Genomic DNA, 13,293 nt, shown 5'->3' with positions numbered 1-13,293 from the left:
TAAAATGTCAAATTCCACCTACCACATTCTTCTCATATGTCCCATAACTCTCCAAAGCATAGGCTTTAGAGTCACAGACATGGGCTTATTTTGAGCTGTAGCATTTACTATTCATGTCAGTTAGAGAAAGGTATTCCACCTTTCTAGCTTTCATACACTTCTCTGTTAAGTGAAGGCAGTGATGTTGAAATGAACATAGTTGGTGTTCTTTCCAGATTCCCTCAATTTCTTTCATGGGTACAGGTAGTCATCCCCCAGCTCCTAGGTCTTTTTGCTTGAAATGATCTGCATCTGAAACTCTCTTTGGAAGACAGCCCCTGAGCCACTGGAACATTCTGCCTACTTGGACAGAGAGCTGGAAGTGCGTGGGAGTCTACATAAGCCCTGGGGTAACCCTTAAACTAGGAGTATGAAAGCCTTTGTCTGAAAGGTGACAACCCCCAGGCTGTCTTTTACCTTCCAGAGTTCTCCTGCAGGATCAGGCTCAGGCTGGAACTTCACCTGAAGTTGCACTCTGCATGGCTCCTTCCCTCCTTTTGTCCTGCTTCCACTACTCCCTTTCTGGCTTCTCATGAAGCGAGCAGTCCCTTAATGAAACACTTGAACATCACCTCAGGGTCTGCTCTGGAAAACCTGGCACAAGACAAATATCTACCTCCTACAACTACTGTTTGAATAAATGAGACTTTATATTCTGCATGGGAAAGAATGAAGCCAGGCCCTCACCCTATTCTATATTCAAACATCAACTCAAAAAGGATTAAAGACCTAAGTGTAGAGCTAAAACTATAAAACTCTTAGAAGAAAACATGAGAGTATCATGTAGAACAATATCTAGAAAATAGGAGGCACTCAATAAACGTCAGTTTTCATGGTGGTGGTCATTGTTGTATAAATGGCTACTTGCCACCCCAAATTCTAGGGTTGACTACCAGGCACACAACAACCAATCCATGAGTATTTTGTATTGAATTTTAAAATTTTTTAAATTGTTGCTTCTATGCATGTTTCCCTGTCTTAAGGGACATTTTGTGAAGAATCTGAGGTTTAGGGCTCATTCTGTCTCTATATAGTGTAATATTCTAAAATGACCCAGTTTGAGTCAATGATTCTGATCATCTATTAAACAAATAAATCTGAATGGATGTTAATCAGTTCATGGTCTTATTATGGCCTAATATTATCAAAATGTATCTCAGAGGAGGATGATCTATAACATCTCTGAATAACTGTATCCCTTAGTTCAGACCAGATGTCCCATGCCCTGAAAGGAAAATTTTCATTGAATGGAATATATTTGGCTTTTATTTGTTGTTGTTTTATTTTCAACAAGATAATGAAAAAGAAGATTTAATTCTATTAATTATCTTTAGGAAAGGACAACAATTATTTGTGTGTCATGCACAGCCTATGGACTTCTCAAGGTCAAAAATAAATCCATTTCCTTGTTCAAAATCCCTTTCATAAATTCTGCATGGTAGGGTTTTGTTTGTTTGCTTGTTTGTTTGCTTGTTTTGCACTCACTATGATGAGATTAGACTCTTTAAACTATCTGTTCATCGTCTTTTTAAGAACAAATACTGTTGCAAAGGATTTGATGTACTTTCAGACTGTGCTATGACAAAATATTCATGGAGGGCTTCCCTCGTGGCGCCGTGGTTGAGAGTCTGCCTGCCAATGCAGGGGACACGGGTTTGAGCCCTGGTCTGGGAGGATCCCACGTGCCGCGGAGCAGCTGGGCCCGTGGGCCACAATTACTGAGCCTACGCGTCTGGAGCCTGTGCTCCGCAACAAGAGGGGCCGTGATAGTGGGAGGCCCACGCACCGCGATGAGGAGTGGCCCCCGCTTGCTGCAACTAGAGAAAGCCCTCGCACAGAAACGAAGACCCAACACAGCCAAAAATAAATAAATAAATAAGTTAAAAATTAAAAAAAAAATCATGGAAAGGATACTTGCATTACATTGAAAATGCATCACTAGTAGCTAGCTAGTTATAATGTATACATAAATGATCGTTTAACAAAGATATGCATAGGATTTATTTTGACATATCAGAAATAATAATGTGCAATTGTCTAGCGACATGGGTATTACAAAGAGTTTCATGCATTGTATTATTTTATCATCACAGTAGACATTCAGGCTATTTATTACTTATCCCATTTTAACCTAACCTTAACCTTAAATGTTAAGGTTCAGATAGTTAAGTGACCGCTGTATTAGAGATGAACAATCCACCAACTATTTGGGCTTCATCTTCCATAATGTGTAGTTGTTGATTAAAAAAAAAAAAAAAAAAAAAAAAGCTTCCCAGCCAAAAACTACATTTCCCAGGCTTCTACGCCTTCAGTTACGGCCAAGAGATTAGGTTCTGCCAATCAACTGTGAATAGAAGTGATTTATCACGTCCAGACAAGGATTTTTAAGAAGTCTGTATTCTTTATTATCTTTCTCCCTATCCAGCATCTGAGTACTCTGAGACCCCCATGAATGCAGGGATTACAAGAAGGGAGAAACCTAGATCCTTGTATCCCTGCAGAAAGGAAACCCACCCACCAAGCAGGACTCTCCACACTGAACTGACCTTGAAACTCATGCGTTTTACCATTGGGTAAATCTGCAGTGGTTCTCCAATGTCACTGCGTGTATAAGCACCAGTGGAGGATGTTACAAATGCAGGGTCTGACTCTAACCCAGAGAGTACATTTCCATAGATCAGTTTGAATCTGTGCCTTGGGTACTTCTGTAATGTCACCATGTTGGAGAAATACAGCCAAGGTGGACACAGCTCCTCTCATCATCTGCCCCACCCCACCCCCATTAGACTAGAGAAATGACTTGTCTCTCTTCTAGATCAATGCCTTGCACAGAGTAAGTTTTCAGTATTTTAGAAGTTTTCTTTTCCTTATGAATATATTTATTATTTATTATGTGGGAAACAGAAACTAGGAGAAAAAAAATCCCAGCATCCACTTTTCAGGCTCCCAAAGACTCAAACCAAGGATGGAGCATCTGATGGCTTAGACTTGAGTTATATGCCTAGGTTACCATGGGCTGCATTCTGAGGAGGAGAGGTAATTAAAGTAGAAGTCGGGATCCCGTTTCAAAGGGGATGTGGAGGTAAGGAAACCAAAACATGCCCAAGTCCACGTTTGCTCCCAATTATCACAGAGATAATATAAGGCAAGGAGAATCATTTTTCAGGACTTAAATACGCTCACAATATTCTTAAAATATCAGTCCAAAGTTGAAACACATTTAGCATTATTATGGAATTAATTAATACCTAATAATCCATATTCATTCTTTCTGGCTCAAGGAAATGCCAAGAATACTGATATAATTCTGATTAGAACTTCAGAGAAATATCCAGAATTGGGAAGTGGTTGGTAATGTCAGAGAGATGAATGCATTGACAAATGTTGCATAGGAATTCCAAAATTTCAAAGGCTTAAAGGGAAAATCTTCAAACTGCTTCTTTCTCTGCCAAAGAACACATGGAAATCTGGAAGAATGTGCTGAAAATATTGGTAATCATTAGAAGAGCCAGATCAACTTGTCTGTGGCACTGATTGGAAAAGAAGCTCAGTTGCAGGTTGTTGTCAAGATGCCCCAACCTAACAATTGTCAAAATCAGTGGAATACATAAGCCATCCCCAGAATGTTTTTCACCTTTTCAGCACAGTGGATGCATCCCTAACTTTTTTCTAGACTGTATTTTAACACTGGTGAAACTTTATTCACAATATTATGTTCCTAATTTACTGCAGGACTACATATATTATTTTCAATTTATATTTTCAATTCCTACACTCCAAATCTAACTATATACAAATGGGTTGTTCCCTTTTTCCGGAATCCCTTCACTCTATTTAGACATAAGATTAAGTAGCATATCCTTATCATCACCAAGTTTACACCTATTCTTGTCAGTATTTCCTTTGATTTCATTTTGATTGGTCCATAAGCACTGTATGTGTTTATGAGTGTGTGTGTACACAAATCCATGCATGTGTGGGTGTGCTGTTTGAGAATGTGTGTGAGGTAGTATGTATCAGTATGTGTGACTGTGTGTTTGTGTGTAAATATGTGTGTTGGTGTGTATGTATCAGGGTGTGTGACTGTGTGTTTGTGTGTAAATATGTGTGCTTGTGTGTGTGCTCTTAAGAAACTAAAGAAACCACATAAAATAATTGAGTGTAAAACCAAATAGATAGCAAGACAAATATTTTAATATTGGATGCTAAATTTATATAAAAACAAAAAAGGGGCTATTACTTTTATGGGTACAACTTATTTCCTTAAAAGTGGCTTAAAGTAATTTTTGGTTTGAAATTAATTATAAATTAACAAAGTAACTTATTTTACTAATTACTTAGTAATATTTTTACATTAGTATTATTTTTTACCTTTGTGACTGCAGCAAATACTCTTATATGAAAAGTTATATCTTAAAGTTGATCTGCAGAGTCAGAAAATACATTTCTTTCTTTTGTCAGCATTTACAAATCTTTTCCTGTTTTCATGGCCATTGTCATCACAATGAGTGTTCTGTTGCAGCAAAAGACTGAAACATTCTAAAAAACTTAGCTGTTCTCACATTTGATTTATTCTTCTTTGTTATGATATTTAAATTTTTAAAGTGCAACAGGTTGTTTTAGTAGTGTTGGATAACAAATTTCTTGAAGATTTCCAGAAAACAAAAGTTCTATCAAAATGAGAAAAAACAACTAAGCGAAACTCCAAAACACTTTCCTTCAAACACTAACGCGAGCTGGCTTAGCGGTGTCTACAAAGTGCCAAACCAACCTGGTAGAGGAAAAAAAAATCATTAACTTGCCTGGTTGTTTTGGCTACATGTTGCTAGTTTTACTTTTTCAATGAAATGCTTTGGCATTAGGGTGAAAAATATATACTGTAGATTGAAGAGTTAAAGAGCTTGCTTTATTCAATTAAGCAGTTTTTTAAAAAAATATAATTTGAAGAACTAGTCTTCTCAGAAATTGTGGTTAAAGACTGAATTAATAAAGCAAATAATGGCATTTTCCTTTTAAATCAGATACTTCCCTGACATATTGAGACATCACTTTCTCTTTGAAACATGCTTGTTTAATAGTAAGATTTTGTCCTTTTTCTTAAGCATATGTTCTTTTTTCAAAGTGAAATATCTGTGTACATCAAAAGAAAAAATGAAAATAAAACAAAATTTGATCAATTATTGAGAAAAATAATAACTTTCCAAAAACTAGTAGGCTTTTTAAAAACTGACTTTAGAATCTGAAAGGACCAAAGGAGAGAAAGGTTTGAGTTACACTAGGCATTATGTCATGATTCTACCATTTTATTAAATATTTAAAACATACCTGATATTGATAGTATTTCAAAATTTTAAAAAATACAGTTTATGATAATTCATTGCAAATAAAGAAAATGGTCCATTTAAAAATATTGGAAATTAGAAAATTAAAGGTTTGATACTATGTTTGACATTTTATAAATGCATTTTTATACTCAATTATTACTAGTTTACTTATTATTAATGTACAATGTAGATGTCTTTATTGGTGGCTTCAGTTTAGTAGGTGATAATTTTACCTACTGTGTAAAAAAATTATGTTTTAAATTAAAGCAATGAAATATGGCTATTATTTTTGCTTTATGTAATAGGACAAATACACTAGTACTTGTTTTCCCTTAATATGCACTAATCATTAATAATGAAATAATATATATTCAAAAATTACAATTCAACATTTCTTCTTGAATCCACATTGAATGCTTCTAAAGATTCATGAATCAAGCAACATAATGTGATTATTTGCCATTTTTAGAATTTTAGTTCAACCCCTGGACAGATCATTTTCAATTCACCATCTTTTGTTTGTGTTGCAACATTCTGCATCTCTTGACACTTCTGCAGAATACCTGTTACAATGTTTGTCTCTTCACCTCTTCCATACCCTAGTGTTCACACCTCAAGGAATTATCATGTTACAAGTAAACAAATATGTTCTATCTACCAGTTTGCAAAAGTGGGCAAAACAAGTTTTTTTACCACTATTCAACATACACTGTAGATACATCTCATGCATGCTTATTAAGTTTTAATTGAAACATTAAATCTGAGGCTAAATTACCATTGAATGACACCACCTCTGTTAATTCTCTCATACTTTGTTTGGCAAGCAAATCTACAACTGCTTTTTGTATATGAGACATATTGATGGCTCAAAAAAATGACCTAGAGATTTCACCTGCCCAGAAAAAATAAAAGAAAATAGGAGGAAAATAAAGTGTTTTTCATTTGATTTTAAGAGGACCAAATACAGGATAATAAACATGTTTTCAAAAAAAACGCCATCTTTAGAAATGTGATGATGTATTTCTTTGTAAAAAGCTGAGGAATCTCCCCTGGAATTAGATTCCAGGTGTGGAATAACCAGATGTGGTTTTATCCCTGTACTGGAATCTGATTCAAGAGAGTTGATGAGGTTGTCAATTACTAACTTCCAATTTAGTTTATGGAGTCTACATTTTCAGAGAAAATTAAATGATTCATAGGAACCCAATTCAGGAAGTGAGTGCAATCAGAACAACTGCTGGCAGAGATCTTTTGGGTTAAATTAGAGCAATGAGACAAGCTGGAGCATATTTACTAGTCTAAAAAACATACAACCCATTTATATATATATACCATATCTGGCAATGGACACTTAGGATGCTTCCATGTCTTGGCTATTGTAAATAGTGCTTCTATGAATATTGGGGTGCATTTATCTTTTCGAATTAGAGTTTTCTCTGGATATATGCCCAGGAGTGGGATTGTTGGATCATACGGTAAAAAGAATGTTATAATGCCATTTGCAGCAACATGGATGGACCTAGAGATTATCATAGTAAGTGAAGTAAGTCAGACAGAGAAAGACAAATATTATATGATATCTCTTATATGTGAATCTAAAAAAAAATGATACAAATGAACTTATTTACAAAAGAGAAACAGACTCACAGACATAGAAAACAAACTCACTTACCAAAGGGGAAAGAGGGGGCAGGGGAAGGGATAAACTGGGAGTTTGGGATTAGCAGATACAAACTACTATATATAAAATAGATAAACAACAAGGTCCTACTGTATAGCACAGGGAACTGTGTTCAATATCTTGTAAAAATTGAAAAGAATCTGAAAAAGAATACTCACACCCATATGTATATACATATAAAACTGAATCACTTTGCTATACACCAGAAACTAACACAACATTGCAAATCAACTATTCTTCAATTTAAAAAAAGTACAATCCTATAAGTATGTTTCCAGGTTTACTTAGAGAGAATTATTTCCGTAGAGCCACAATCATGAGGTGTTGTGGTATCTACAGTAAGCAGTTTAATAGTGCACTTCAATTCCTAAAGGCAATGAGGAGAAGGCAGAAAATTGTGTGAATGGAAAACTTTATCATATGTCAGTGAATGTTATAAGTTACACTCCTGCCTCCTAGGCTGGCTAAACTTTTTAATCATTATGTTAAACAAAGAAAAATACAGATGCACACATTTTTCATTTTTACTAATGCACTGCATGTGAATAGCCACCAATTTATTGAATGTCATATGGCAGGTATCACGCTAGGACCTAATTTACTAAATATTATATAAATTTATATTTACATGTAATAGATTATACTTGCTAAGTATAAATATACATAGTGTGTGTGCACATACGTATGTGAAAGAATATGGAAAAAAGTATTCAGTTTCAAGTTTAAAATAGGAAGTGTTTAGGAACATTACAACATGTAAAAGTCTCTACTTGGGAATGGATGTATCTTTCCCTAAAAATAAATGGAATATCAGAGTTAAGTTTTTAAATTGTCTTAATTTTCTCTCAGGGACATAAAAATTTCAAAAAGTGTTTAAAAATTTGAAGTAGTTCTTTTTTCTGATACTAGTGTATACATACCCTCATAGATTAATGGGAAAATGTGATTTTGTGTCAATTATTAAAATTTGGTAGGAATTAAATGTATTAGGGCTATTTAGCATATTGGATGTGGTATGCAAAAAGTACCCAGTCTTCTTAAAAACTTGGGCAGTCCTTCAAGCATTTGCTTTCAAGAAGAGGTATTAAGTGGTCTTATGAACCACCTGTTTTCCAGAACACTGTTCAGAAAGACTTCAGGTTCTACCAAAGGACTGTTCTCTTATTATATCTGGTAAGATGTTGGTGTGAAGGTCTTCCTAGGCAGCTAACATTTCATGTCTGTCAGCCAAAGAAAGAATTCACAGAAGAGAGGGTTTCCATGTCAGCTGGTGTTTTGCTATCTTAAAATTATAATTCCTACCCTAAATAAAATTACCTGTCATGAAGAATAAATTGCTTCCCATAGGTAGTTAAATGTCCTTGAAAAAAAATCTTCATATTATTGAAAAAATCTTGCTAACTGACAATATTAATTTAAACACACTGATCACTCACTAGGTCCCTGTGAGAATAAATTTCCCATGAGTACTAGCAATGAGCAGCACACAGCCTACCCACCATGGAAAACCCAGTTCCCCTTTAAACTCCCAGCACCCTCCCTCCATATTCAAGCCACAGTAGGCTCCCAGCCAACTAAAACATGCTTCAAGTATGTGGTGAAGCATGACCAGACCCTCCCAACCACGACAGAGGAACCCGTAAACCTGAGTGAAGTAGGCGGAAAGATAATTACCATCAATATGCCTCCCACGTGGGAAATGGTTAAACTTATCATTCCTCTCAGTGGTACGTTTGATGTAATATGTTCATTTTTGTGTTTATTCTTATGTTTCAGGATGTTGCCTAGGAAAATGTGTCTAGACAGAATGGAAAAGAGCCTTTTCAGTACGCGTTGTAATGGTTGTAAAATGAGCGACAAAATAACAGATCTGGCCATTTTATGGTGGAAACTTCTAGAAGGATTGTTTTCTGTAGTAGGGTATTTTGAACTTTTCTAAAATAGTTCTTGATACAGGGAACATTCCCATGAAATCTGAGTCTCCCAAAATCTTTTGGCAAATTCATCCTTGCTGTGCAGGATACTCTGAGAACTATACGCGACAAAAACAAACAAACAAAAAACAACCAAAAAATCAATCCTGATTTTAGAGAAATTGCATGATTACCAGCTCTTCAAAACTTAAGAATATGCCTGCTGAGCACTGTGAAGATTAGTCAGAACTGCGACTCTGCTGACCAGAGCTACAATATTGTGCTTTATATGCAACCATTCACTCTATACCTCTGGGTAACATGGGACTGTTGTTACAAATAATAACAATGGTAACCAACATTGATGGAAGATTTAGCAGGCATTGTATTCAATGTGTCATATAGATTATGTAATTTAATCATCCTTACAAACTTTGTGAACAAGTCAGGTCATGAGAAAGCAACGCATATAAAGATATAATCTGTGATAATTATAGGTCTACCATTTACTGGGTATCTACTAAATGTCAGGCATTAACGTTTATTACCTAGTCGAATCTTTATATACTCATTAGAAAGGTATCATTTTCACCATGGTTACAGTTCAAGAGAAAAGGCTAAGAGATCTTAATTAATTTGTCCGAAGTCACACAGAAGATCTAGGGCTCAAATTCATATTCCATCACCAAAATCTGTGTTCTTACCAAAATACAAAAGATATTAAGTTTTCTGTTTTCACAAGGAATCTTTTTTAGGGGCTTATTGTGCTTCAGGCCTTGGTGATAGGCCCAGGCATTAAACTCATCTTCTTGAATTTGAAAACCCATTTTTATTATATGGCTTACATTACATAGTTTATAATTTGAAGCTTTATTACTCAAAATTGTCTAAGATTATAATAAGAACTCAGCTCAAATAAACTAAATTTTGGGTGTTCTGGATGGCTTTCTTATGTCCCAACTAGCAAATATGGCTCATTTTAAAGCCGGTTACAAACTAGTAGCCCACAGACTGGGCCAAATTTGACCTATAGTTATTCAGTGTGTTTCACTCAGCCATCAAAATGTTTAAAAATATTGAGCCAATATTTAAAAATCAGGACATTTCATATAAAAATATGGATTTGAAACTTCTTTTAAACATTCAGAAGGCTCTAGCAATACTATGCCCACATTCTCATAGATCAACATCTGGCAGAAGCAAAGTAGCAGCTGCCCCATTAGATGGCTTGTGTTCTGTTTGCCACAGTTTCCAATGTTTTCTGATGCCTCTGCCATCCTGAGGCTGTAGGTTGCCTTTGAAAATCACATTTATACTACTGCCTCTTCTACCATGTCACCACCAAAAGTTATATAATAAGGAATGGAATTGAAGAACTGTTTTCTATAAGCCTGAAGGAGAGCATACATCTTTGTGAAAATGAAAAATATGCCCACACATTAATATAAAATTCCTAGTTCCCTTCTCTAATTTATGAGTCTTCTTTTTTTTTATTAATCTAGCTAAGGGTTTGTCAATTTTATTTTTTTCAAAAATTCAACTCAGTTTTAAATTTGTTTCTATTGTTTTTCTTTTCTCTACTTCTTTTCTGGTCCTTATTATTTCCTTCATTCTGTTAACTTTGGGTTTACTTTTCTTCCTTTTCTTGTTCCTGATGTGTAAAGTTAGTTTGTTTATTTGAGATCTTTCTTCTTTCTTAGTGTAGGTGATTATTGCTGTAACCTTTCCTCTTAGTACTACTTTTGCTGCATCCATAAGTTTGGTAAATTGTGTTTTCATTTTCATTTGTCTTGAGATATTTTTTAAATTCCCTTTTGATTTTCTCTTTGACCCAGTGGTTGTTCAAGAATGCGTTATTTAATTTCCACATATTTGTGAATTTTCCCACTTTCTTGCTATTATTTATTTCTAGTTTCATTCCATTGTGGTTGGAAAAGTTACTTGGTATGATTTCAATCTTCTTAAATTTGTTAAGCCTTGTCTTGTGACCTAACATGTGACCTATCCCAGACAATGTTTCCTTGTACACTTGAGAAGAATGCATATTTTATAGCTGTTGAGTGAATAATTCTACATATGTCTGCTAGGTCTATTGGTCTATAGTGCATTCAAGTCCCCTGTTTCTTTATTGATTTTTCAGGTTAGATGTTCTATCCACTATTGAAAGTGAGGCATTAAAGTCTCCTACTATTACTGTATTCCTGTAAATTTCTTCTTTCGGATCTGTCAATATTTGTGTTGTATACAAATCCCCCCCACTTATCCATGGGAGATATGTTCCAATACTCCCAATGGATGTCTGAAACCACGGATAGTACCAAACCCTATATATACTCTTTTTTTCTATACTATTGGGCAAGTAGTGTATACAGCATGGGTATGCTGAACAAAGGGATGATTCACATCCCAGGCAAGCCAGAGAAGGATGGCACAAGATTTCATCTCGCTACTCAGAATAGGGTGCAATTTAAATGTATGAATTGTTCACATGGGGAAGAGATTTTCCACCACTAGGACTAGAATTACGATCCTTATCTGTTTTATGTATGTCCTTCAATTTTTATAACAATAGAGAAAGAAAGGATTGTGAGTAATTGGTCCCCAAAGGTGAAAACACTGCTGCAGATTGAAGTCACAGAGTATCAGATTTGGAAGAGCCCTAGGAGTCATCTAATCTTGTTATCTTCTTGGTGGGAAAATCTAGTGGCTAGACTGTTGACTTATTCTAAGTTGCACTGTTGATGGCACACTTGGGGCTAGAATTCAAGACATAAACATTATTCAAAAAAATAATAAATGTAGGAATTGTTTATTTCTAAAATTTTCCATTTAATATTTTCAGACTATGATTACCTGCAGGTAACAAACCACAGAAAGCAAAACCAAGGATAAGGTAGGATTACTGCACTTAGGTATTCTGATGTTGAGTGCACATATATTTACAATTGTTATATCTTCTTGCTGAGTGGACACTTGTATCATTATGAATGACCTTCTTTGTCTCTAGAGACAGTTTTTGCCTTAAAATCGACTTTATCTGGATTACTATGGCCACTCCTCCTTTCTTGTGGTTACTATTTGGATGTAATATCTTTTTCATCTTTTCATTTTCAGTCTATGTGTGTCCTTGAATCTAAAGTGGGCTCTGGGGCTTCCCTGGTGGCGCAGTGGTTGAGAGTCTGCCTGCCAATGCAGGGGACACGGGTTCGAGCCCTGGTCCGGGAAGATCCCACATGCCGCGGAGCGGCTGGGCCCGTGAGCCACAATTACTGAGCCTGCGCGTCTGGAGCCTGTGCTCCGCAACAGGAGGGGCCACGATGGTGAGAGGCCCGCGCACCGCGATGAAGAGTGGCCCCCACTCGCAGCAACTAGAGAAAGCCCTCGCACAGAAACGACGACCCAACACAACCAAACATAAATAATAAATAAGTAATAAATAAATTTAAAAAAATAAAATAAAATAAAGTGGGCTCTGGTATACAGCATACAGTTAGATCATTCAGTCACTCAGTGCCTTTTTATTGGAGAGTTTAGCCCATTTACATTTAACATGATTATTGATAGAGAAGGATTTATTATTGCCATTTTGTTAACTGTTTTCTGTTTCTCTTGTAGTTATTTTGTCCCTCTTTTTCTCTCTTGCTGTCTTCCTTTGTGTTTCTTTTTGGGTTTTTTTTTTTTTTTTGCCTTTTTTAAAAAATTTTTATTGATAGGTTTTGATTCCTTTGTCTTTTTTTGTGTGTAACTTCTGTAGGTATTTTCTTTGTAGTTACCAAGGGGCTTATATAAAATATCATAAGGTTATAACAGGACTATTTTAGGCTGATCAAAAATAAACTTCACTTGCATACAAGAACTCTTTGCTTTTACCTCTCCTCCCCTTAACATTATATGCTATTGATGACACAATTTGCATCTATTTACATTATGTATACATTAACATCATTTAGTTATAGCTGTTTTTAATACTTTTGTCTTTTAACTTATATGATAGAATTAAAAGCATTTTGCCCACCACCATTCTAGTAATACAATATTCTGTTTTTCCCTTCCCTAACTTATTTACTTGGCTGTCCCGTATAAGTGTTTTAGTGCAACCCTTGTTCAAATGCTACACTCTTCCAAGCATGCTTTCTGAAGTCCTGAGAAAGGTTCCTGCAGCTAGGAGTGTAGTTGACTGGGAGGCAACAGGACTCTGCCAGCCCTCCATTCTAGTCACCCCTCATTTTTCCTAGAGGGGTTTCCTTTTTTGCCCCCCAGTCTGTTTTCTTTATATATTTGCAAACAATTTTTGTTGAAATAGATGTTACTATTGTTAAAATTAAGTTCAGAAATT

This window comes from Balaenoptera acutorostrata, chromosome 8 (assembly GCF_949987535.1).
Source record: "Balaenoptera acutorostrata chromosome 8, mBalAcu1.1, whole genome shotgun sequence".
NCBI classification, from domain to species: Eukaryota; Metazoa; Chordata; class Mammalia; order Artiodactyla; family Balaenopteridae; genus Balaenoptera; species Balaenoptera acutorostrata.
The sequence above is the reverse complement of the archived record's forward strand: the minus strand, read 5'-3'. Positions refer to the sequence as shown.